Source organism: Callorhinus ursinus, unplaced genomic scaffold, assembly GCF_003265705.2.
Source record: "Callorhinus ursinus isolate GAN/ISIS: 27379988/994484 unplaced genomic scaffold, GSC_fseal_2.0 scaffold4, whole genome shotgun sequence".
NCBI lineage: Eukaryota > Metazoa > Chordata > Mammalia > Carnivora > Otariidae > Callorhinus > Callorhinus ursinus.
Window position 1 is genome coordinate 58,631,359 of NW_027397066.1, and position 22,587 is coordinate 58,653,945.

Below are 22,587 nucleotides of genomic sequence, written 5' to 3' on the forward strand. Positions count from 1 at the left end.
ATGTTCAAGAGGTCAGACAGTTTATCTATTTAACTGGTGCGTAAAGGTCAGGAATGACCGGCTTTATCATGTTGGAAGGTTATTTTAATAAACTGAGCAGAATCATGGGGCGCCTGGGTGGCTCAGTCGTTAAGCATCTGCCTTCGGCTCAGGTCATGATCCCAGGGTCCTGGGATCGAGTCCCGCATTGGGCTCCCTCCTCGGCGGGAAGCCTGCTCTCCCTCTCCCACTCCCCCTGCTTGTGTTCCTGCTCTCGCTGTCTCTTCTCTCTCTGTCAAATGGGTAAATAAAATCTTAAAACAAACACACACAAAAAAAAACTGAGCAGAATCAAGCCAATGGGCTTATTAGATTGCCATCAAAGCTTCTACAACCTCATATATGAGGACAGTGTAACTTGGGATTACTTGTGGGTGTTCACTTGATTAGTTGGCCCCAGGACCACCTGCCGTGTGAACTGACCTTTGAATGATGACTAACAGGACCTGCAGTGTCTGTGACCCCCAGGTACCAGAACTTCATTGTCTAAGTTTATGCTCTTCCTCCACTGTCTCCACTCTATGGGGCTCATTTGCCTGTTATCAGTATCAGGGCAACCTTTTTTTGCATTTTTTTATCACAAGCATCCTTGAAACCTTTACTCTGACTTCTGCTTTCCAGTTAGTTACCTTTAGTTAGAGGCTCGGTGACTCCTTTTATTTTCGAGCACTTACCCTTTTATAAATATATGGTTTTTTATTTTGTAATATGAAAAAAACATAATTACACATGTGCAATGCGGAAAGTTTGAAAAACACAGATATGCAGAAGAAAAATTCACCTACAATCCCAACCCTCAAATAGAGTTACTACAAACAATTTGGTGAATGCCTTCATTGACACAGTTTCTCTATGGGTATTTATCAAAATGCTCTTACCTTTACCTTGATGTTTTATAACTTGCTTTTATCACATAAAACATATTATGAACACTTGACCATATGTCAGTTGGGTTTTTTTCCTGCAATGTGATTTTAACTAGCTGCACTATATTATACCACACAAAGTATTATTTAATCAGTTTCCTATTGTGAGAAATTTGTATTACTGTAAACAAGACTTCAGAAAATGTTTATATATAGTTGCACACTACCATGAGAATGCCTTTTAGATACAGTTCAAAAAATGAAATTGCCAATGGAAGGGCAATGTGCATTTTTAAAGAATTTCTCTCGAAAAGATGTCAATTTTATACTCCTTAGATAACTCCTAGGTTCTTCTTCTTTTTTTATTTACCAATTTGAAAGGTAAAAAAAAATCATATCCTATTTTAAATATGTATATTATTGATTATCTGAAAGCTTGAACTCATTCCTTAGACTTACCCTGTACTTTTGCTTTTGTAGTTATTGTATTCTTTGCTTCATCTTTTCAAGATTCTTTATATATTAGGACATCAACCCTTCATCATATATTCTATGAGTATATTTCCCAAGTATTGCTTTCCTTTTAATTTTGTTTATTGTAGATTTTTTTACATTCAAAAGTTTAAAAGTTTCAATATTCAATCTATTAATATTTTCCCTTATCACTTAGATCTCAGTGTTAAAAAGTGTTTCCATCCTTAAAGGATATAAATATGCATACTTATTTTCTTCTAGCTTACTTATTTAGATAGTATTCATATATTAAATTTAGCATTTCAACACATCTAGACTTTGTGATGTAAAAACTGTGATATTTAAATCTAACTTAATTTTTCTAAACTAGTAGTTTATTCACCAAGCAACATTTGTTAAATAATTGTAGATTATGAACTCCACAAGGCAAGGACTATGTCTTAGTCTCCGTTATCTCCCCACAGCTTAGCACAGTGGCAAACAGACTCATGGTTGTTCAGGCCAAATGTTTAATAGTCACTCTTGATTCTTTTCCTTCCCTTCTTCCACCTCCAGTAAATCGGCAAGTCTGGAGGTGTATCTCAGTCTGCACCTCCACTACCCCTATATTAGGCCAACATCACTTCTTCCTCAGATACTGCAAATGACCTCCTAATTGGTCTTTGCCTTCACTCTTGTCTCACTACGTGCATTCTCCACCTGTAACCAGCATAATCTTCTACAGACAAAAATCAGGTCACAATACCACCTCTGATTTCCTTTGCTGAAAACCTTTCTGCCGGCTGCCCCCGAATCTGGGATCAAATCTAAACCTGACCCCCTTCCCATGGCCTCAGAGGCCCCCATGGCCCAGTTCTTCCCTACGTCTTCGACTTGATTGATTCTCTGCTTCCGTGGTGCTGACTCTATACTTGTTGCTCTGGCTTGATTTTTTTTTTCTTTAAGAGAGAGGGAAAGAGAGGGGGGAGGGGCAGAGGGAGAGAATGTCTCAAGCAGACTTCACGCTGAGCACAGAGTCCAGTGCAGGGCTTGATCCCAGGACCCCAAGATCATGACCTGAGCTGAAATCAAGAGTCAGTTGCTCAACTGACTAAAGCCTCTGGTTTGATTTTTTTGTTCCTGGAACAGACCAAGCTGCCTACTGCCTCATTTCCTTCGTTCTTGTTATTGTCCTGCCAAGAAAGGTCTGCTCTCATCACAGCTGGTTTCTTTTCATTTTTCTGGTTTTTCTTAAATGTAACCACCTCAGAGAGGCCTTCCATGGCCATCCTGTCCAAATAAGGCCTCCCTCCAATCTTTCTCTGACACAGTTCCCTGATTCCATTGTCCTAATGGCAGTTATCGCTATCTGAATGCATTTTACTGTTTTATGTATTATTGAATGTGTATTTATTGTTTTGGGTGACTTTATTTTACATCTCCTCTCATTAAACCATTAGCTCTAAGGGAACAGGAACCTTGACTTCTAGTCACTGCTCTGTCTTCTGTGCCTAGAACAATGCTGGGCCCACGTCAGAGGTTTAAGAAACACAGGGACAAATATTGATGTCTTCATACATATGTAGTGAGCCAATAAATACAAATCTGCTTTTGTCCTGACTAGGAGTGACACTTTTATCAAGTACTAAGGACATATCTATTTTTTAACATGATTCTAGAATTGACATTGTGTTCCATTGAGCTATGTAGCTATATAGGCATCCGTTTCCCATTATTAATAGGTTTATAGTACAGTTCAGTGTCTGGCAGTACAATCTGATCAGCATTTTTTTCCAAAATTTTCTTGATTATTCTAGCCTTATAATATTATAAATAGCTTCTCACTGTGGAATGATAACAATTTAGTTTATATTTAGTGATTTCACCATTAACCATTGTCGTTGGCAATTTCTCCTAGGCCAGCAGGTTTTATCCATGTTAGCAACTGACTTCGGGTCTAGGGGAGAAAGGCTCCTAAAAGGAGATATTGTTCTTGGTTAATGCCTTCTTTTAGGTTACTCTATTGAGTGCTACATTGACTGCAAGAATGGCTCTGTTTTGTTCATGCCTCCCTGTATTGTTTGGAAGGACTTTCCATACACTGGTTCTGAGTTTGGACATGTGACTTGCTTTGGTCAATGGGTCAGTTTCAAGTGACAAGAGCAGAGGCTTGAAAAATCAACTGGGCCCTGAGGCTTCACCTTTGTTGCTCTTCAAGCCCAAAACCATCATATGAACAAGGCTGGGCTAACCTGTGGGATGATGAGAGACCCTTGGCCCAGTTGCTCCATTACCCTAGCTGACAGCCTAAAGGCAGGGCCTAAACTCTAAACTCATCTGCAGTTGACTAAAGACCCACAAATGAGTCCACCTGAGAACAGCAGAAATTCTGTCTCACTGAGCCCAGCCCACATTGCCAACCCACAGTACTATGAGTTATATCAATTGTGGTTGTGTTAAGCCACTAACTTTTGAGGTGGTGTGTTTCAGAGCACGAGCTGAAGAATACATCTGGTCTGTTTTTGTAAGACGCACACAAACATGCATGCACACCAATATCGCATTAATTGGAAATCGAGGGAAATACTTGGATTACAATGTGTTTCTACCACAGACCTTCTGCAGGGATATGATGACCCATAGCAATAGAACAGAAAAGAAGGAGACAAAAAGGGACGCCTGGGTGGCTCAGTCAGTTAAGCAACTGCCTTCAGCTCAGGTTATGATCCGGGAGTTCTGGGATCAAGCCCCACATGGGATCAAGCCCCACATAGGGCTCCCTGCTGAGTGGGGTGTCTGCTTCTCTCTCTCCCTCTGCCCCTCCCCCTGCTTGTGCTCTGTCTCTCTCTCTCAAATAAATAAATAAAATCTTTAAAAATTAAAAAAAAGGAGATAAAAAGAAATGTGGGTTATTATTAGATCAGGTCATTTCCACAGACCACTAAATCACCTCTGAAGAACATTTAGAGATGATTGTAACTTGAGGAAACTATATGGAGAACAAGAAATTGCCTGATTCTAACACTGTGTGACCCAAAACACTATCAGCTTGTTGCATGGCCGTCCACCTCATTTTATATCTGAAGCTGTACTTGAGGCCTATGCTGGGCACTAACTGAAGTAGAATAACTCTAAACATTGAGGGGACTCCTAATAAAAACCTAACTGGATTGCCTTATCAAGGAAGCCAGCCATTCATAATGATGCAACATGATAAGTTACTTTTCCAACATGTAAAGCTTAAAATAAATATATTTTATAATTGGGAATTTTTACTTTCAAGATCTTAGTAAATTACAATTATAACATTAATTCTCTGAGAAAAATCCTAACATTGATCTTGAATTTAAGGAGTAAACCATCATTTCCTCTTTAGATTTATGAATATGTAATGTATAATATATTTCCTATGAAAACAAAGACCTTAGGGGCGCCTGGGTGGCTCAGTTGGTTAAGCGACTGCCTTCGGCTCAGGTCATGATCCCAGGGTCCTGGGATCGAGCCCTGCATCGGGCTCCCTGCTTGGAGGGAAGCCTGCTTCTCCCTCTCCCACTCCCCCTGCTTGTGTTCCCTCTCTCGCTGTGTCTCTCTCTGTCAAATAAATAAATAAAATCTTTAAAAAAAAAAGAAAGAAAAACTTTAGAACTTCGATTTTAAAAAAGAAAATTTCTCTTTGTTGAGAAAATAAGATAAGGGAGGAGAAACTGCCTTTTAAAATTCCTCCAAAACTTTCATTAAAGCAATGCTGTTATCGATGTATAGGTCATTTAAAAACATTTACATAGTTGATGAGCTTTGAAAAAGGTTCACCTTCTGTTGTTACATTGTAGGGCTGAAGGCTAATTTGTCCTAATGATGGGGATAAAAGCCACACAACTGCTTTTACAACTTGAACAATGAAAAATAATACTGAGAAGTGATAAAAATAATTTCTATTTCTAAGCATGTTTCCTCTCTAAGAGAAAGTTCCCGATCTTAAATATAGACTGTTTTCCAACACTGTAATGGGCAATGGAGAGAATTCAACTTACTCAGTCATTGAAAAATTGCTGTGTGCCAGGCAGATGTAGGTATGGCCACATAAAGGGGAATAAGACAGTCTCTGCCCTGGAGGAGCTACAGTCTTCAACATTGACATGGACTCCATTCAGTCTTCTCTGTCATAGGACAGAGAAGACTTAAAAGGTGTAATGGTGTTTTGATAGATTTTTAAGAGGTGGGATCCTCAACATTTTTTTTGTTTGTTTTTTAACAAATAAACATACTCTCTAAATGAGTGGAGAATCCTTTTCAAATGAAATAAGCAATAATCATTCTCCTACCCCAAATGTTGCTGCTTTTTAATATTGTAATTGTGTACAAAACATAAAGAAATCCAACAGAATGTGACAATGATTGCTTTTTCTAAATATGGCAGTTAGCCAATTTAATTTTTATACCATTCTATTTCTTCATTTCTTCTCTTCCAACACATACATACACCCACTTCACACTCTTCAAGTTTTGGAAAAAGATGGATAAAATAATAGCAATAGTAATAATAGCAATAACAATAATAGCAACATATAAAAAATTTTGTTCCATGTGACAATAGCTTATAAGTGATTAAGGTCAATGTTCTTAAATCTCAATATAAGCAGTTGAATAATACTGAAAGTCAAGTCATGGGGCACCTGGGTGGTCAGTCGGTTGAGTGTTGGACTCTTGGTTTCAGCTCAGGTCATGATCTCAGGGTCCTGAGATCAAGCCCTGCATCGGGCTCGGTGCTTGGCAGACAGTCTGTTTGAGATTCTCTCTCCCTCTCTTCCTGCCCCTCCCCCAACTAGTGCACACACGCTCTCTCTCCCTATCTCTCTGAAATAAATAAATAACTCTTAAAAAAGAAAAAAAGAAAGAAAGTTAAGTCATAGCCTGGACATTCTTTAATGGAGTATTGTAATAGTGACCATATTTCTCAATAAAAACTGGAATATTTGGTCTGATTTCTGGACAGAACACATGAATTTAGGAAGTTGCTAGGTCTCATGGACATACGAATGTTAAACAACACAATTCTCATTAATGCAGACTATAAGTAGTGTGTTATTGACCCTTGTCTACGTTATTACTAAAGGACCACAGTTTTGACAGCTCCCATCATTTACATTTATTCAAACCATCCTGTGGCTTACAGCACACACTTGGCTCAGTAGTCGTATGTGGAAGTAACTAAGCATGTGTGTATGGTTTTAGTTTTTCATTCAAAAGTTCTCATACTTAATGGCAGACTTAAAATGTTATAAGCTATCAACTATTATTTTTCTTAGAAGGATCACAGTTGCTTTCTATCCTACCCTTAAGAACTTCAGCTACATACAGGTCATTTATTCTAGGTATAGGTGCTTGTATAGTTTCAGAAAACGAGACAGTTGGGCTTGTGTTGGTTACACCCACAACATGCAGCTCCTGGTGTATATCCTGTTTGCACGAAGGGATCCTTCCTGGGGTAAACTCTTGTAACATCAAGTAGATCACAATATATTTGTGGAGCAAGGTTAAACACTTGAGTAATGTAATTATGTATCTTCTGGGTAGTGTCCTTTTATTAGTTAGAATAAAAAGGAGGAGCTATTAAAATACTCCTCTTTCTAACTATATATTGTGTACGATGCCAGTTTTTGTCAATATTATAATAGATTAAAGGCAGAAACAGATATGAGAACCCACGTTATTTCTATTAAGCCAGATATTAAAGAGATTTGCAAACTGCAAAACAATGACATTCTCTTCAGCACATTTTTTTTTGTTTTGGAAATAGCTATTTTTCATAAAATGTAATTAACATGTAGTGAATTTACATTTTTAAATAAATTAATACGTAAATTAAAATTTTTTCTCAGTTTCAATTTCTAACACAGTAAACTGATACGTATAATCTACAGAAGCAAAATTCTTCGAGGTTGTCAATACTTTTGAAAAATGTAAAGAGGTTCTAGTAACAAAAAAATGAGAATTTCTGGTTGGGAACAAAGAGACAGATGGGACCTAGAGTATTAAATTTTGGGAGTAATCAGCATTTGGCTGGTGATTTATCCATGCATGTGGATGACATTGGCCAGAAGTTTCTAAAAGGAAAAGGTATGACTCATAATGAAATGCTGAGATTTAGTTTTTTAACTTGTCCAAGTGTACTTCATCTCCAAAATGTGATTGTATGCATTGTTGTTCAGTGGGTCACCTTTTGTAAAGCACTTGGCATAAAGAAGGCATTCAATAAATGACATTTACTTCTTATTTTTCTTTTTAAATCTTTTATCTTTCTTAATTCTAATATAGAATTAATTTTTTAGACATGTGCCAGATGACTAGTCAAGTACTCTTTGCTTCCTTAATGCAAGAGCAAGTGGAGAAAGGAAGCGAGCAGCGAGAGAAAGTTTGAGACAATAAAGGGAAAAAGTAAGTGTAGCTTGTCATCTGCCCTTCCAGTATTCATATGGGTCAAGCAGCCCCTGCTGTTGAGATGACTGGCTTTATTACTTCTTTTAAATTGGGTTCAAATATTCTAGCCATTCTTCAGTGTGACAGAAAGAACACAAAGACATTGGAATCGGGGGCGGGGGAAGGGCGCGTGGATTTGAATTCTGGTTCTGCTCCATACTGGAGGTGTGACCTTGGGAATTACTCTTCCCTTTGGAGCCCTACTCTGGGCAATGTGAACCTTGATAGAGACCTTAGATGGAAAGCCTATTGCACAAGGGCATGTAAGTGAAGTACTGTGTGCCTGGTGCATAATAGTTGCTTAATAAATGGCAACCATATTGCTGTTTGCTGAGATGTGAGCAGGAGATAGCAAGGATCTCTAAAGCAAGAAACGGACACTTCCAAGACTGAAGTTATGAGTTATAACTGAGGTGGAACTAAGGGAAAAATGAAAATAGACTGTGAACAGTGAAAAAAATTTTTTTAGAAAAGAAAATTCATAGTTTGAAATTTTGTTTTTCCATTGTGACTCCAGTATCCATTTTAATCCTTTCCCAAAGGATGGACATATATACATATCTATATCTGTATCATCTATATCATGCGTGTCTCTATCACATTTATCCATCTACCCATCTAAGTGACAAACACGGACTGGCAGCCACTGAAATTCAGTCTGGGATGGGCAAAGAGCAGGAAGAGTGGTGGAAACCCAAACCACAGATTTCTAGATATACGGAGGGACAGATAACTATGACAGAAGACAGGTAGATCAGTCTCTTCAAATTCAAAGGTTGAAAGACTTTGCAATGACATTCATACCAAGGCTTACCTTTTGCAATTGTGATTGTCCTGTTGTCTGCCAGGCTCCATTTTCTTGGCAACTCTATGTAGGTTATTAATTTAAGGCTTATTTATTTTCCTAAAGTGCCATGAATATGTTGGAGGCGGCATGGCACAATAGAGACAGTTCAGGCTTTGGAGCCAGGCAGAACTTGGTTTGACTCTTAGCCCTGCTAATTTGGGCAAATTAATGAATGCAACCTGTATTTTAGAGTGCCTGCCATGTCCCTGGTATTGCACTAATTTCTTATGATATGATAATAAGCAAAGACACCTACCATCCCCACTCTTATGGACCTCAGAGGATCAGGTGGGAGACAGATATTATTTAAAAATGACACTAATGAGGGGTGCCTGGGTGGCTCAGTCAGCTGAGCGTCTGCCTTCGGCTTGGGTCACGATCCCAGGGTCCTGGGATCGAGCCCCACATTGGGCTTCTTGCTGGGCAGGGGGCCTGCTTCTCCCTCTCCCACACCCCCTGCTTGTGTTCCCTCTCTCGCGTTCTCTCTCTCTGTCAAATAAATAAAATAAAATCTTTTTTAAAAATGACACTAATGAATATGTGATTACACACTGAGATAAATTCTAAACTGCATTACAAGTTAGAGGGTGGGGGAAATAGCAATTAATCAGAACTAACAGCGTATGCAAAAGACTTTTGACAGAAAGGAGCAAGGAAAATTAAAAGACAGAAAAATTCGGTGTAGCTGGAGTGAAGACAGCCAGAGGAGGAGTCAGAAGCTCTAGTTTTCTTGTCTGTAAACTGGGGATAATAAGGTTATCTTATGGATTAGTGAGAGCATATGACACTGCCCAACCAATAGTGGCTATTCTATTAAGTGGTGCCTACAATTATAATTACATAATTGCTGCAGAGATGAGACATTTCTTGAATTATGTAATGTTAGATCAAACCTTCTCTAACATTTTAGCTGTGCTCACCCTTTACAACTGACCTCTGGCAGACAAACGCGCCCCAGTCCTTGTAATGCCCAGAAGGCTTACAGTTTAGGGAGGAAGTGTGGTGTTTTCTTTTGGTCTTGGACTATGTAGATGCCTGTCAGTGAGAGAAGGAATGTCAGAAAGCCATTGTTGAAAGGAAGGAGGAAGGAGTCAAAGAAACTCAATGTTCTAAATCTTTTTTTTCCTAGACATGTCTTGAAATGTGACATTCCATTCCCCTAATCTGTCATTTTCCTATCCTTATAGGCAAAGGTTCCAACCTCCCAACGTGTTCCTGCAAGCAAAGATCTGAACAAGGAAGCTATTGCAGAAAAAGCTCTTTTACCAGTATCAGGGGAATGAAATCAAATTGCAGAATTAAGTAGTCTCAAGGATACAGTGCCTTTTTCTTTTCTTTTTTTTTTAAGTTTTTATTCAAATTCCAGTGTAGTTAACATACGGTATAATATTAGTTTCAGGTATACCTTACAAGACCCAGTGCTCATCACAACAAGTGCTCTACTTAATCCCCATCACCTATTTAATCCATCCTCCCCCACCTCCCCTCTGGTAACCATCTGTTTGTTCTCTAGAGTTAAGAGTCTGTTTCTTGGTTTACCTCTATTTCTCCTTTTTCCTCCCATGATCACCTGTTTTGTTTCTTAAATTCCACATGAGTGAAATCATATGGTATTTGCCTTTCTCTGACTAACTTATCTTGCTTAGCATAATACTCCCTAGCTCTATCCACGTTGTTGAAAATGGCAAGATTCTATTCTTTATTATGGCTAATATTCCACTGTGTGTATGTATCTATATACCACATCTTCTTTATCCATTCATCAGTCAATGGACACTTGGGCTGTTTCCATAATTTGGGTATTGGAGATAATGCTGCTATAAACACTGGGGTGCATGTACCCCTTTGAATTAGTATTTTTGTATTCTTTGTGTAAATACCTAGTAGTGCAATTGCTGGATCAGAGAGTAGAAATGGATAAATTCCTAGAAACATGTAAACTACCAAAACTGAAACAGGAAGAAATAGAAAACCTGAACAGACTGATAACCAGCAAAGAAATTGAATTGGTAATCAAAAACCTCCCAATAGAGGCACCTGGGTGGTTCAGTTAGTTGATTGAGTGTCTAACTCTTGGTTGGTTTTGGCTCAGGTCATGATCTCAGGGTCATAAGATCGAGCCCTGAATGGGGCTCCATGCTCTGCAGAGAGTTGGCTTGAGCTTCTCTGCCTCTCCCTCTGCTCCTCCCCCAACCCGGCTAGTGCTCTCTCTCTTTAAAATAAGTAAGTAAGTAAATAAATAAAATCTTAAAAACAAAAACAAAAAACTTGTAACAAACAAAGCCCAGGGCCAGATGGCTTCACAGGCAAATTCTACCAAACATTTAAAGAAGAGTTAATTCCTATTCTCAAACTATTCCAAAAAATAGAAAGGGAAGGAAAACTTCCAAGTTCATTCTATGAAGCCAGCCTTACCCTGATACCAAAACTAGATAAAAACCCCACTAAAAAGGGGAACTATAGGTCAATATCCCTGATGAACTTGGGTGCAAAAGTTCTCAACAAAATATTAGCAGACCAAATCCAACAATATATTTTTAAAAATCATTCACCACAATCAAGTGGGATTTATTCCTGGGTTGTAAGGGTGGTTCAATATTTGTGAATCAATCAACATGATACACCACATTAGTAAAAGAAAGGATAAGAAACATATGATCATTTCAATAGATGCAAAAAAAGCATTTGACAAAGTACAACATCCATTCATGATAAAAACCCTCAGCAGAGTAGGTTTAGAGGGAACATACCTCAACATAATAAAGGTCATATATGAAAAACCCACAGCTAATATCATCCTCAATGGGGAAAACCTGAGAGCTTTTCCACTAAGATCAGGAACAAAACAGGGATGTCCACTCTCACCACTTTCATGCAACATAGTACTGAAAGTCTTAGCCTCAGTAACCAGACAACAACAAGAAATAAAAGGACCCAAATCAGCAAGGAAGAAGTCAAATTTCCACTATTTGCAGATGACATGATACTTTACATAGAAAACCCAGAAGACATCACCCCAAAACTGCTAGAGGTGCAGTGCCTTCTAAATGGACCCCAGGGAGTGAGCCCCTGCAGTCCAGGGATTGTAGCACTAACGGCCTGGGTCCAAACCCCTCTCCAGTCCCGATGCCTCCATGTGTTAGCCTCCCCATTCCCAGAAAAAGACTAATGACGAAAATAGTAATACGTGTCTCAGGGGGTTGTTGTGGGGATAAAATGAGTAAACAGAGAGAATGTGCAAACATATCAGCACCTCTTTTTAGAACTCCACATCAGCTGTCATCAGAAGCAGTGGGTTGGCTTTTTAAGCTTTGGGTACAGTTCCTTGGAACATGAAACTTAGAGGCTCACATTTCCATTGCGGTTTTCTAGCCAGAGGGTTCCCTCGTTCCCGTCTTTCACTTTGAGTGGGGTTTTGTTGCCATTATTTTATAAAGTTGGGGGACTTGAGGCCACAGGAACCCATGATATTGAGCTCCTGATGTTAAAACTATAGTTCCCAGACACAAGTCACCAGTTTCTCCTTTCTCCACATGTTAGTACAGTTGACCCTTGAACAGCATGGGTTTGAACTTTGTGGGTACACTTATACATGGGTTTTTTCCAATAAATACAGTATAGTACTAGAAATGTATTTTCTCAACCCTGGACTCTGGGAAACAAACTGAGGGTTACAGAAGGGAGGGGGTGGGGGCATTGGGTAACCGGGTGATGAGTATTGAGGAGAGCATGTGTTGTGATGAGCACTGGGTGTTATATGCAACTAATGAATTGCTGAACACTACATCAAAAACTAATAATGTACTATATGTTGGCTAACTGAACATAATAATAAAATAAAATAAAATTAAATTAAATTAAATTAAAAAAACAAAAAAAGCATAATCTGAAAAAAAAGAATGTATTTTCTCTTCCTTATGATTTTCTTGATAACATTTTCTTTTCTCTAGCTTACTTTATTTTTTATTTTTTTGTATTTATTTTCTTTTTCTTTTTTTATTAACATATAATGTATTATTTGTTTCAGGGTTACAGGTCTGTGATTTATCAGTCTTACACAATTCACAGCACTCACCATAGTACCTACCCTCCCCACTGTCCATCACCCAGCCACCCCATCCCTCCCACCCCCCTCCACTCCAGCAACCCTCAGTTTGTTTCCTGTGATTAAGAGTCTCTTATGGTTTGTCTCCCTCTCTGGTTTCATTTTATTTCATTTTTCCCTCCCTTCCCCTATGATCCTCTGTCTTGTTTCTCAAATTCCACATATGAGTGAGATCATATAATTGTCTTTCTCTGACTGACTTATTTTGCTTAGCAATATCCCTTCCAGCTAAGGGCTTCTAGATCTCCCCCAGGGTTTTTAGCCCTGCCATCCTATGTTCTTGTCCTTGACGCCCTCTTGTAACTATTCGAAGCCACACCACTTTCCCTGGGTTTCTGCTGGGACTGAGGCTGATGTCCAAGCCTGAGTGTTTGGTGTTAAGGCTTCCAAATCTGTCATCTCTGCAGGGGCCAAAGTGGTGTGTGCATCTATGAGGAGAGGATCCTGATGCTCTCCTCAGTTATCCTGCCAGTGCCCTAAACTGTTCTGTTCAGGTCCAGGCCTCCGAGGATCCTTCCTGTGAAGGCAGGTCCCTCAGCTGCCACAAGGAGCCTCTTCACAGCCTCAGTTGTGAATCTAAGGAACAAAGTAGAGACTTCTGGTTTCTGGTGTGGTATGTAAAGATCTTGGGAGTCACCACTCTGCTAAACAATAAGTAAAAACGTGAACGGACCAAAAATTCCTAAATCCATAAGGGAGGGGAAGTCACAGGGCCAACGGCTTCCCAGGAAACTGGAGAAACCTACAGCCCGGTACAGAGAATCACAATTTACCAGGAGAGAAAGCCAAGAGCAGAATCCTCTGGGGGAACCAGGGCAGGGGTAAGAAAAACCTGACCTGAATGAAGTTGCTGAATTGCTGGAGGCTCATGTGGACAAATCTGAGAGTTAAAAACTCCAGGGGGACCCAGTCATTGGGCAGGGAGCGGAGCACTTTGGTGAGTTTTCCCTCCAGGAATTCTACCAGGTCCTCAGGGTAAACACCAGAGAACAGTCCCCTCACACTTCTGGTGTGGCGGTGGGGAGTGGTTTCATTTTGGAATATACCCCGAGGCACTCGGTACTTCCTAACCAGGCCTGCCCTCAAGGGAAACTAGTCGACCAGAGCCTACCTGAGCTGCAGGAAGGGAAATACCCAACTTCAGCCTCCTGTAGCTTTCCATCTGGGGAAGGAAAATACCCAACTGCAGACCCCTCTAGTCATCTGGTCCCTCCTGAGGGGGAGTGAAAACTGAGAAGCTTGTGTGAAGTTCACAGTCCAGAGACACAAGCTCACTGAAAGACTGAGAGAGAACAAACACTTCCCCTCCTCCCACCTCACCACCACATTTACCAAAGGCCTATTCACCTCAGTTCCTTTGAGCCGGCACACAATGTCCGGTTATCAAGGAAAACCTGTAAGACATACTAAAAGGCAAAACAAAGAATTTCAAGACACTGTACAAGCATCAAAACCAGAGTTGGATATGGCAGGAATGTTGGAATTATCAGACCAGAAATTATCAGACCAGTGATTAGTACGTTCCCTGATATTTACTCTGGTAGAGCCCCTGGAGGTAAAACTCACATTCCCAATATGCCAAGTAGACAACATGCAGGAACAGGTGGGCCATGTAAGCAGAGAGACAAGAATTCTGAGAAAGAAGAAAAAAGAAATGCCAGAGCTCAAACACATTGTAAGAAAAATGAAAAAGCCTTTGATGGGCTCATAGGTAAACTGTACGTGGCTGAGGAAAGAACCTCTGAGCTTGTGGATATGTGGATATGGGTGCAGAAACATCCAAAACTGAAAAGCAAAGAGAGGGGCGCCTGGGTGGCTCAGTCGTTAAGCGTCTGCCTTCGGCTCTGGTCATGATCCCAGGGTCCTGCGATCGAGCCCCGCATCGGGCTCCCTGCTCCGCGGGAAGCCTGCTTCTCCCTCTGCCTCTGCCTGCCGCTCCCCCTGCTGCTTGTGTGCTCTCTCTCTGTCAAATAAATAAATAAAATTAAAAAAAAAAAAAGGAAAGAGGGAAAAAAAGACTGAAAAAGACAGAATAGGCTATCTAAGAACTGTGGGACAAGTACTCCTGATGAGAATACCAGAAGAGGGCGGAAAGCAAGAGAGAATCAGGAGAAATATGTGAAGCAAGAATGATTGAAAATTTCCCTCAAATTAATGTCAGACACCAAACCACAGAGCCAGGAAGCCCAGAGCGCACCAAGCAGGATAAATGCCAAAATTCATATTTAAACTGTAGAAAATCCAAGATTTTTTAAAACTATTAAATGAAGCCAAAGGAAAAAGTACCTTCCCTGTTGAGGAGCAAAGATAAGAATTACATCCCACTTGTCCTCAGAGCCCAAGCACATCAGAGAGTGGGGAGAAGTAATTAAAATGTCCCAAGGAGTGAAGTCCTTTTCTCTTTTCCTGAACTTCCTCTAGTTTATTGACAAACTCTTCTCCCCCAGTACAAATCCACATCAATTTAACTGTGGCTCTGTCTCCCAGTTCAGTAGATAAATTGAGACTACCTCTGACTGAGCCGCTGAGTCAGTCACAATCAAATACATGTGTCTGGTGCAGCCCCGTGTGCTGTGACAGACATCCATCACAGAGCTTATAGGAAGACAGAAGCTGTGCTCCCATGCGACTTGAATTCTAGTAAGCTTAGATGGAAGTTTAAGGGTATAAAAGTAACCCATGCTTTGAACCTGACTGATTTTTTTCCAGCAGTTCTGAAACTTTAATATACACATGGGATGCTTATTAAAAATGCAGGTTCTCCGCTAACACCACCATCACCTCACAGGTATGCTGGTGTATTGGGTCGAAGGTAGTTTAAGAAGTAATATTTAGGGGCGCCTGGGTGGCTCAGTCGTTAAGCATCTGCCTTCGGCTCAGGTCATGATCCCAGGGTCCTGGGATCGAGCCCCGCATCGGGCTTCTTGCTTGGTGGGGAGCCTGCTTCTCCCTCTGCCGCTGCTCCCCCGGCTTGTGTGTGCTCTCTCTCTGATAAATCAATAAATAAATCTTAAAAAAATAACATTTAAATAAACACCCAGGTGAACCTATTATGGGTAATCAGGGGACCCACTTTCAGAAATATTTAATTAAATAATTTCCCCAAGTTCACCCAGATAGTAGTATACATGGAATAGAACCATGTCTGGTTCACTGAAATATGCTCTTGAATGCCTACTCTGCCTAAGCAATGTTGTAGGCTCTGAAGCGGCAACGGTTCATTAGATCAAATGAATCACCCATGCACTTTCAACCATACCACGCCATCTCTTCCTCAATGAGTCTGATTAAGAATTCTTGACATGAATTATGCTTTGTTGTGTTTCAATTTCAGCCACCAATATTAAAGAAAATGACAATTAGAGGCATCAATTATAGGCATTATTTAAAAATATAATAGCAAGTAGCATTTTCTTTAAGGCAATCCAATTAAATACCGTACAAATCCATGCCGTATGACACAACTCCACTTCGTGCAACCCAGTGTAATACCGTATGGTACAGCAAGGCAAAAACCAACGCGATGTCTGAGCGCGGCTGCAGTGCGGTGAGGTTAGCCGCAACCTCATGTCGGGGCTTGGGCTGCGGTGCCCTCTAGTGGCAGAAACGGGAATGCTTTCTCGCGGCGGCTACAGCGGCGCTTTTCCATTGAACGGTTGTCATCAAACAGCCCAGTTCGAAAGGAGTTGAGGTCTAGCTGACTGTTTTATTCTACAGCAGAGTTCATGGATTCAGAGACCCACCTGAGCTGCCATCTGAGCTAACTAATCGTGCTGTCTATGTAACAGATTGTTTTCAACACACACACACACACACACACACACACACACACACACTTCAGCTGCATAGAAACTCCTTTTCCTCCCTTGCACATTTGCTGAGGAGGATGGCAGCTTTCTCCGGGCCAGGCCCTGTGTTAAGCCAGTGGAGTTCACAGTCATGGGCTGAATCATTCTTCTCCTCTGAGGGAAATGTGCCCTCTGATTGAACATGAAATTAGGTGCAACCCCATACCAGTGGATCAAGCTCAGGTGATGCACTTAGGTGACTCTTGGCACTCTTTTGCCCTGTTTTGATGGTAAATAGACAAGTGCAGCAATCCTGACTTGAGAAGGTCACAGGGATCAGGGCTTTAGGCTCTTCAAGGACGCATTTCTGGATCATGTCACCAGGAAGCCTCAAGGTCAAGCAGAATTGCTAACTGAAGAGAAGAGAAATCTACAGCGGATAATGGAGAAGGGAGAAAATATGAGTTGCAATTCCAAGATCATTTGCAGTGCAGGGAATACAGTTCTTCCCACTTAATTTCCTCTCCCACATTTCTCCCAGGAAGAGGAGAGATCCTGGAAGAGCCGCTTCCTGTATGTATGTGAAGTTGATCTTGGTAGACTGCAGGAGACATGAGCTATGCCCCCAGATTCTCCTTCATTGCCCCAGCTACTAGATACTGTGAGTGTAGCTCAGATCCTTCAGCATTTGCCTCAGCTGTGGAGTCACCTCACCCAAGGTCACACGTTTCTGGGCCCTGCCCACATCCAGTGATTGATAACGTGGAATGATAACCCATCTGACCCACGCAGGACAGCTCTGAGGGGCCATTGCAGCTCCAGTGATGATCATTTAAGTTATGGCCTAATTGACAATCTGAAAGATTTAAACGCAAATTTATTTAGAGTTTCTGTTATTGTTTGAAATTAGGATGCTATTAAATTTTAATTACTACAATTTGATAATAACATCTTAAGTATGTAATTCTTTTTAAAAATATGTTTCTGTTAAAAAAAAAAAGTTTCCGTATAGCCCATGCTTTGTAAACACTTCCACATACAGCACTGGCTATATGGAAACATATATTTTGATTTATGCTACAGCACACCCGCCTGCTCCTTTCGAAAAGCAATTAGGCCATAGGGGTTGTTTTATGCAATTAGACACTGAAAAACTTGTAGGTTTTGAGAAAGAGAAACGGTAGATCAAGACACAAACGAGAGTGCTCCACAACCACGTCTGAACATGGACGAAATCTCAAACGTGGTTTAAGCCACGAGAATGATCAAACACCCCCTCATGCTCGTTAATCCGAGTGCCTGCTGCTTCATTACCAATTACAGTTTCCACGTTGCGCTAGACTTCCCTGCGCCTGGATTAGCTTCATTTACAGACCCAATCTTAGAATTGTCCCCTTCTTGGCAGCATGTAACCCAGAGCAAAGCTCTGCTTCCTAACCCTTCCCCCCAATTTCCTAACATGATCCCCAATTTTTTTTTAAAGATTTTATTTATTTACTTATTTGACATAGAGAGACACAGCGAGAGAGGGAACACAAGCCGGGGAATGGGAGAGGGAGAAGCAGGCCTCCCGCGGAGCCGGGAGCCCGATGCGGGGCTCGATCCCAGGACCCTGGGATCATGACCTGAGCTGAAGGCAGACGCTTAACGACTGAGCCACCCAGGCGCCCCAACATGATCCCAAATTCTAACAGAAGTTCTTCCAGTGGCATTTTCGTGGGACACCGCACCCCATGGTGCGCTTTCTCTCTCGGGCAACACACATCCCTTGTTCAAACACAGTGCCGTCCTGTGGGGTGGGGGCAGGAGGACCTCTTCGCGTCACCTATGAGTAATTTCAACTTACAAACATTGGCTAGAACTTTGAAGGCGAAGGTTGATTTACCTTAATCTAGATTTCCACGTTAACTTCTCTAATTTACGTAATATTTTCTTTCCTGATTGCCTCAACTTTCAATACGCTTTTCTTTAGACAATATGTCAACAGCAATTTTGTTAAATGTTTGGCAATCTGCCTTCTCCCCAAATACTTTAAATAAATTCAGTATATATGTGTATGTGCATTTAAATATATATATTTATTTAAATACATTTCTCCCTTTAAATTTAACCATAGAACAGCTTATGGGGAGATGAAATTCAGTTTGTGTTTGTCATTTGCTTGTATGGCATGTTGAAATTTTGAGGTTTCCTCCTAACTTGAGCAGAACAGATCCAACTACCTGCGGGTAAGTACATAAACCAATGAGACACTGACAGGAAACATGCAGAGAGGTAAATTGGGCGGAGGTTAGAGAGGGGTCTGTTTTGCATGTAAGGGCTGTGGTCGGGTATTAATTAGATCCAACGTAGGGAAGCCAAATTTGCAACTGTCAGTAAGTGAAGTCGGTGGAGAGACTGAGTCATGCTCCATACATATAATTCTTTGAATTCCTAAGGAAAAGCTCCATGGAGGAAATGGTTTTGAATAAAATGAGAAATATTCGGCTTGGTCATGTTTTATTTCACAACATCATTTCCTGTTCTTCGACTAAAAGCCACCTATGACTGGTAACATTTCCTCCAAATTCTCAGAAAACAGAGCTTGTTTTCCTTGAGTTTGACATAAATTATGTTTCACACAGTTACACAAGTTGGTGAATAGTAATATGACTGACTCAGTGAGAATGCCTTTATTTTTATGAACCTAGCATGATGAATTTCAAATTACAAAGTGCAGATGAGCTGCATAACAATGTTCTGATCACTGCTTTGGTCTGGAGATAATTCTATGTCTTTTCTCTTCAGGGAGATGTGTACAATGGAGCCTTTATTAAAACTATAGTGTGTAGAAAGTAAATCCCTCATTTAGAGTTATTCCAAGCACCAAAGTATACAGCATCAGTATGGATAGATCAGTTAAGCGCTTTCAGCTGCAGAGCACCTGAGTCAATGAGACTTAGTAATGCGGCTTTAGTGGCTCATGTAACTGAGAACCAAAGGAAGATCCAGCATCAAACATCTTTTAGTCGAGATCTTTGCACTATCTCTTCATCCTGGCTCTATTATTACCCAGGGTCACAGAGATGCCTACCAGCAGCAACAGCTTCCTTGTCCATTTCCAGGGTAGAAGGTGGCACTTTTACCAATATTACGTGATTATTTCCCGTTCTTCATGCAGATTGAACCAAGGTACATTGACCACTGTTGCAACGGAAAGAGAATATGCCAACAGACCATCACCTGGAGCTGGAAGTGGGTAGTCCACTTAAACATCGTGGTTAATGCATGATTACTGTATGGTTACAACAGGTATTTCCTTAAAGGAAAGAAAGGTGGAAGAAAGAGAATAGATGCTGGTCTGTCTGGTCTATCCAGGACTTTCCATTTTAAACCTTATCCCTATAGGAAGCGATATCTCATTTTACCTATAGGTGGCAGTGTTGGGCTAAAAAAAATGGGCTCTGGAGAGCGCAACCATTCAATTCTTAGGTCCACCAATTAGAAGCAGGAGGGTTTTACGCAAGTCCCTTAACCTCAGCGCGCCTCACCATCTTCATCTGCAAAATGTAATCAGTAGAATCGGTCTTGTAGAGCTGCTATGAGAATTCAATGGGATGATGCACAATACAGCACTTTAGCATAGTGCTTGTTGATTTCTAAGTACAGGCGACAGTATATTTGCATGTAAGGTAGCTATTTGATAGGCTCTTTAAGACATCACTTTTATCTGCTTGGGCATCTGCGTGCTGCCCAACACATTTTGGAAGCTTCTCTTCCCATCCGAGGTCATTTTTATCAGTTACTGAATTCATTTTAGGCAGACTCAGTTCTTTGACCCTGAAACTAGAAAGTGCTCTGATACTGAAGTGGTACAATGTGGCATAAATGTTCAAAAAGAAGCCCCACCAGGTGTTCCTGATGGGGAGTTTCCTTCCCAGGCTAAATAACATTCTTATATGGTTGAGAACAGGGTACTAGTATCATCTTACTGGGATTCTACGGTTTCTTGTTAGGAAAATGATCACATCAAGGCCTGCTAAACCCATCCAGAGCAATAATGTTCTGATTATTCCTTCCTTACTTCCTTTAGCTCAAGTAATTAGAAAGCTAAATATACTCAGATGGCAATAATGAAGTGACTTTCATTTGGCCTGCAACTCTTGTTTCATTTTAATTGCAGCTAGGGGTGAGGTGGGGGACAGTGGAGAGCAGGGAGAAAGGAGGTGAAGTAACCCTAGTTATTTGTTTTAAAACTCACCCAGGTGAGGGATAAAATCAGAGCTTGGACTATAGTCCTCTGGGAAATCTATGTAAACTTTGCAATGGATAAAGTAGGTGAATTAGGAGTGATTGCATTGAATAACTGCTTTTCAAAATGATTTATCTTGTGTATTTTCAGAAGTGATAAACTTGGTGAATCTGAAATACGGTTTGTGTTCATATGAAAGCAATTAGATCGAGGGAAAGAACATCAGCTTTGGAGACAGAAGGGTCTGTCCTCAAATCCTGGACAGCACTGTTATCAGATGCGTGACCTCGGAAAGTGCCTGAATATCTCAGAGCCTCGGTTTCCAAATCTGTGAGAGAAGGACAGTAGACCTTCTTCGTAGAGTTTATGGGATGATTAGGGGAATCGACATCATTGTCCAGCACCGTGTATGATAGATAGGGGGAGAACCAAAATTATTCTTCTTGATAAAGATTCATTGAACATGTACAGCTGTAAGGAAAGATCTATTCCATGGTGGAAAGTGTGACTGCACTCAGAGCTCCCTGATTTCTTGTTGCTGTCCTACATCTGATCGCCAAGCATTCTCCTGTCGCAGGATCTCATGCCTTCGGGTCTGACGCGGAGAAACTTACATACTCCTTTCCTTTCCATCACTGAGGAGGACAAATAAGCTGGAACTGCCACCATCAGCTCACTAAATCAGTGGTTCTCAGCCGTGGCTGCACATTGTAATCACTGGAGAACTTTAAGAAACCTCAGTGTGCCAACCGTTCCCCAGAACAACTAAGTCAGAAGTTCTGAGGCTTGGACCTAGCCGGCAGTGCTTTTTAAAGCTCTGCAGAAAATTCAAGGTGCCGCCAAAGTGGAGAATCATGGCTCTAAGCCATTGCTTTTCAAACTGTAAGGTGCTTACAAATTATCTGGGCGTCTTATTAACTCACAGGTTCTGATCCTGTAGGTCTGGGTTGGGGCCCGACCTCCTGCATTTCTAACATATTCTTGGGCTTTGCCAATGCTACTGGTTTCTGGACCACACTTTGAGTAGCAAGGCTCTAAGATCCTATTTCCCTCTCTCTTCCTGCCACTGCCCAGTTCTCGGAGTTGGGGTGGGGGAAGGCTTTTATTTATTTATTTTTTAAATTTTTAAAAAGATTTTATTTATTTATGAGAGAGAGAGCATGTGTGGGCATGGGGGGGTGGTGTGGGAGGGCAGAAGGAGAAGCAGACTCCCCGCTGAGCCAGGACCTGGGGATCGGGGATCATGACCTGAGCCAAAGGCATACCTTAACCCATTGAGCCACCCAGGTGCCCTGATAAATAGCCTTTTATGAAAGATACTTTCTCTGTCCTGGGAGTTGCTTTTTTTCCCTTTCAGTTTTATTGAGATACAATTGACATGCAGTATTTTGTAAGTATCAGGTGTTTAGCATAGTGACTTAACATTTATATATTGCAAAATGATTACCACAATGTTTAGCTAATGGCACCTCATATAATTATAAATTCTTTTTCCTTATGAGGAGAACTTCCAGGACTTGCCTCTTAACACTTTCAAATATATCACACAGCAGTGTTAACTATAGTCATCATGTTGTACCTTATATCCCAGGTCATATTTATCTTTTAAGTGGAAGTTTGTACCTTTTGACCACCTTTACTCAGTTCTTCTATCCTCTACCCCTGCCTCTGGTAACCACAAATCTATTCTCTTTTTCTATAAGTTTGGCTTTCTTGGGGTTCCCCATAATAAGTGATATTATGCAGTATTTGTCTTTCTCTGCCTGACTTATTTCACTCAG